The 5,330-nt window shown below is 38.3% G+C and overlaps 1 protein-coding gene across 3 annotated transcripts in view; it reads right to left on the bottom strand.

Annotated features, from left to right (window-relative positions):
- Positions 1-296: 296 nt before the first annotated feature.
- Positions 297-5,330, bottom strand: part of LOC110100915 (tubby-like F-box protein 6) — a 33,019-nt gene continuing 27,985 nt past the window's right edge. For all 3 annotated transcript variants that reach the window (XR_003699504.1, XM_020828638.2, XM_028691679.1), the window contains one exon: positions 297-645. The gene's annotated coding sequence lies outside the window, so the exon portion shown is untranslated. The remainder of the gene's footprint in view (positions 646-5,330) is intronic.

The raw sequence follows: 5,330 nt of genomic DNA, 5'->3' as shown, positions 1-5,330 counted from the left end.
TCATTTGGGATAATCTTCTTACTTTCTAAAGCAAAATTCTAATACATATTTCTTGAACTAGAAATTTTTATGCTAGAAAGTTGCTTTAGAAAGCAGTATGAAAGTTGTCCCAAATGAAATCTTAATTGGACATAACAACAACATCAAGCCTTTATCCCACTACGTGGGGTCGGCAAAAGTATAATTGGACATAATGGAGAAAAAAATATTCATGAAACCGACCCCACATAGTAGGATCAAGGCTTGATACAGTATTGTTGTTGTTGTAGAACAAACATCATGAGCACACGCTTTTATAGTTATTAAATGCATCAAGGCTTGCAGAAATTCTTCACCATTGGAAAAGTCAAGTACAGCTGCTACTTGCGACATCAAAATCAATACAATTGAGTAAATAAAGCGTAACCTAACAGCTTCTAAATGGAGAACCAGAAATTCTGGCAGGTTTAAAAGTGAGCACATCACAATGAAAGATGGTTGCAACACAACACAGCAACACATAAAATAGAGAGATGATGAACAGAAGACACCAAAGCCTAAGTCAAACCTGTCTGTCTGCACTTATCTTTCATAACTTGCATCCTCCAGGGCTTTATTTTGATGAAAAATTATTTCAAATTTCACCAATTGTAACGGTCACAACAGCTGGAAACATGGAGATTGGCAGAGAAGATAGAAAAATCATCATTAGTAAAAAAAAAAAAAAAAAGAGAAAGGGCATTGAAGGAAAAAAAACTAAAGCAAAAAATTCATGGAAAAAATAAAGTATGTACGCAACTCACTTTGATTTGTTAGTTGGAAGTTTTGACAATCAATTAAGAGATCTTAAGTTCGAAGGTCGTGTATTTGATGTGTGTAAGAGTTTGTCTTAATGACTCAGAAGTCCAAAAATAAAAGAATTATGCGAGAGATATAAAATGAATTCACAAGAATGTTAGTGTTCCTAGGCCAAGAGATTATTATTGGCTTATGGCTCAGTATGTTACTAAATATAAACATTTTCAAAATGAGAACTTAAGCTTGGGCTTCTCTCTAGAATATCAAAGTTTAATTAAAAATTAGATATCACAGCGGACAACAAATTAATGATTTCAGTGTTTAATGTTAGAACATCTGGACATTGAAGATTGATTTCAACTTTCCACCCATTGATTAGCTAGCTTTCATCAAGCTTTTGGAAACATGAACCAACGGTTTGTAGTACAGGAGAAGTCAATAACATAGAGTTCTCACAATCATCAAGCTAGTGATACATTTATCTATTAAGGAAACCAAATCCCCGCTCAAAGACTCCTCAGTTGCTTTTATCCCTAATCTAGGGGCAAAAGAAACAGGCTCCAACTGCCACAGTTCTTCCTAGAAGGGATCATGAGATACACTAGAACTTTGCTTGGAGAGATTAAGGCTATTGTTGGAGATATCCCTCTTCTGAGAATTTTGAGCAGTAAGACTAGGCTTTGGGACATCGGACGTTAGAATGGGACACCTCTTTTTATGCTCATAACCTGTAGAAGGTGAAGCGGGGAGTTGGGCTTTCTGTTTGGGCTTTCTCCTTCTAGTGACAATGTCCCAAGTTCCCAATTGATCCACATAAGAAGATAGTCATACATTTATCTATAGTTTGCAGTCACGGAGTAAAAAACAAAACAGTTATATATCATCACCATCAATCTTTATCCTAACCATATAAGATCATATTTATGAATCCTAACAATCCATTTATTCCTGTCGAGTGAGTACTGCATAAATCATTGACTATAAATTTTATTGTACAACTTCTAACAAAGTTATGTTTGATCTACTCATTTTGTTTCATAATCTTACACATTTTGGGTTCTGAAAATTCAGTCCCGGCCTCCGCCCGCTGATGCTTTTTCTTTCTTCGGAGGGAGTTTTAACGGAATTAGTTCTGGGGTAAATTTTGAAAAGGCAGATGGGTTTGTAGATAAGACACTACCCAAAGATTTCACCCTCATTTTGTGAGGACTTTATGATCTGAATTCTGGTTTCCTATAGGCGCAAGCCCCTATAGTTAATTACCCCTCCCGGTCACGAGAGAGAATTTCGATTAAGGCTAGTGGTCAATTAGATACATGTAGAGTACATGTTATCTAACATATAGTAGCAGCATGAGCATAGGTATTTGGAAATGGCTGAGGATTTGAAGATTTGATATTTAAAATTGAAAATTTCACCATCATGCATTTAAAGCAGATGGTGGGGGGAATGGAGGATAGACCCGACCAATATCCCATGGTTCAGTCATCCCGGGCCATCGTGGTCCCTGGTCTACTTAGTCAGAGAAGGTAGTCAACCCAACCTGACAGAAGGATCCTTGTCCGCAGCCATGGGTTGCTTCGTCCAAGGGGACCTTGTAGACCTGGGGTGGGTACTTGTCTAAGGTGACAAATTTGAATCCACCTTAACTAATAGAAAGCTTTGTGCTCTATCGATCATATCCTATTGATTCATATATCAAGGATTTGATGTCAATAAAGAACATATTGGCTTTGGCCATAATCGGTATTTCATGAGCCATTTGGTGGCAAAACCACTTGGTTCAAAGGGCCCCGGGTCATAACCGTTTATCCTTCGGTGCCATTTGGCGACAAAACCGCCGGTTAGAGGACACGTACCACGTTTTTACTGGCAGGAGATTGTTTGAGAATGGATCATAGCGATATTTTTGTCTAGGCATTAGCTCTAATTGAGCTTAAGTAAATTTTAATTTGTCCATCCCGACAAACTATTGCGGAGGGTGGATGGATTTTTGCTTTAAGTTATTTGAATGGTTGGATTCCGTTTTAAATATCCTGGACTTGGATGATTTTTGAATTTTTGTGGAATTTGAATTTTGGGTGGCATTTTAAAATGTTGGAATTAACCCCTCCGATTGAGATCTGCATTCAACACGTCCATCATCGGGGTGTATAGGGTCATTTCCATTTAAATCTTGAACCTTATCGACCCTATCAACTTGCCGATAGGGGATTGGGTTTTGTAGGTTGTATGCCTTTGTTAGTGAATTCTCTTTGTTATAGGCCTTGAAAGCCTAATAAAAATGTATTAAGACAAATATATTGGTCGCTGCAACCATATATTTGTTTGATGGTTCGAATTATGTCGACTCCTATTGATCTGCATAGGAGGATCGGGTTCGAACTTGAATTCACTTATTGATCCACACAGCATCCTTAGACGTCACATGTATACTAATAATAAGCTCGCAGGAGCCCATGCAGGTTTTATAATTGCACTTGTCCTTTTTGTGTACCTATGTGTATACAAACTATGGTGCATGTGCGGGGGGGTACTTTGAAAATATTTATAAACGTCTTCTGTCCGCTTGCATGAATGTTGCGGATCCGGTGGCATGATGTAGCAGCTTCTGAATAGAGTTGTCCGCTGCTTTATACAGGTAGACTTTCGTGCACTACTTGTTGCTTTTTATAAATGAGTTATAGTGCACTAACGAATCTCCTGCTTCTGGTTATAATGCTTGCCTCTATTACAATTCTTTTATTTCTTTGCTCCGGGTCTTTGATCTTTGCTGGGGAATGGCATATTGCATGTTCATAAAGGATCCCTTGCCTTTGTCGTATATCTATTACTATCGCTTATAGGTGAACTGTGTTGTCGTAGTTCTCTTGCATTGCTAGGTATCAGGTCCCTTACAAGTACTTGTAGGTATTTGCATTTATCACCGTATGTTGTATGCATGACGAGTACTTATGTCCACAAGGGCTCATTATACTTACGATGTACCCATTGTTGTTATCCACAAGTCTCTCGTATTTATTTACAGGGATCCATTGTATTCACTATGACCTTTTGGAAGTGTTCGTAGAAGAGCCATTGTTACCTACATCATATCCATCTTTCATCAATCTTAAACTTGTTTGCAAGGACGGATCTTCCATTATCAATTGACAGTGTTGCCATCTCAATCTGCAGGCACTTGTTTGTATTGGATATTATATTAACACATATGGTAGTCGCATATGAACTATGCAACTTGTTACTGTTGTTTGCAAGTATAGTTCATTTGACCTTGTAGGGATTGTCGTAGGAGTCAATTACACCTGCATTATGTCTACCTTTGTCATTCACAACTTATTTGTGATGACGGGTCCTCCGCTATTGATCTCCAGTATAGCCTTCTTCAATCAACATGCATTGTTGCTTATGTTGGAGATCCCAATAGTGCATATAGGAGAAATTTGCAACTCCTTGTCTTCAGAGATGATTTGCCATACACATGATGAGTTTGATATCACATCTCTCAACATTTCATTTCAAATGAGATTATCATTACATAAGATAAATTCCATGTTAAACCACAAACATCTTTATATGCTAGCATGAGGCTTGAATGATTTCTTCCAATTATTATTTGCATTGAAATGAAAATTCTTTTAACATCTTGAAATTCATTATTGATCATTTATTTCAAATCAAGCTTCAAGTTAATGTCATTTGGTCCAAATCAAGTCCAAGTGTTCAATCCGATTCGAGTTCATAAGTCCCATGTGATCCAACTCAAGTCTTACACAAGTCCTTTAAGTTCATTCGAATCCACATTAAGTTCTTCATAGCTCATTTTCACTTGCCATCGGTTTAAATTTAATATGAGTTCAAATTTGAGTTCATGTTCTTTATGTTTGAATAAGTCAAAGTCCCATTTTTTATTCAAGTCATTGTCTTATTTTAGACAAAATTTCGGCAACTTCCCAGCGTCTCATCCGTTTTGGGGAAAAAATCAAGAGGCAGTCTACCCGCCACGTCAAGAAAGACGTGCACGGTTAGTGCGGCCGTAGTTTTTGTCATCCACCACGCCAAGAAAGGCGTGCATGGGTCTTTAAAAGTATTTTTTTGAAAAAGTAGTTCTTTTCCTGCATATAGGTACATATATTTTTTACACCGCTATGCTAAGAAAAGCACACACAAGGATTGCCCGCCTCGCCGTAGGCTTTGCACCAAGTTTTCTCCCGCCACGCTAAGAAAAGCGTGCACAGGGGGTCCCTCGGCGCGTTGCAAACGCCGAAAATAGGACTTTTGGAGGGGATCACCTGCCTCGCCATAAGCGCCGCCACCGTGCTAAGAAAAGCGTGCATGAGTGGTTCGCCGCGTTTCAAGCGCCGAGATGGATTTTCCCAACTTTAGTATGTTATACCTTGGCGACCGGCGAGGTGGTGCTAGCACGAGATCGAGGCAAGAGCATTTTTCTTTCTTTTTCTCTTTTTTGTATCTTCTTTTTTTTTGCTTTCCTTCTCACACTCACACACACACAGACACACACACATATATGTATGTATGTATGTATGTATGTA

The sequence above is a fragment of the Dendrobium catenatum genome, unplaced genomic scaffold (genome assembly GCF_001605985.2).
Source record: "Dendrobium catenatum unplaced genomic scaffold, ASM160598v2 fragScaff_scaffold_156, whole genome shotgun sequence".
In the NCBI taxonomy this organism is placed as follows: domain Eukaryota; kingdom Viridiplantae; phylum Streptophyta; class Magnoliopsida; order Asparagales; family Orchidaceae; genus Dendrobium; species Dendrobium catenatum.
The sequence above is the reverse complement of the archived record's forward strand: the minus strand, read 5'-3'. Positions and strand labels throughout refer to the sequence as shown.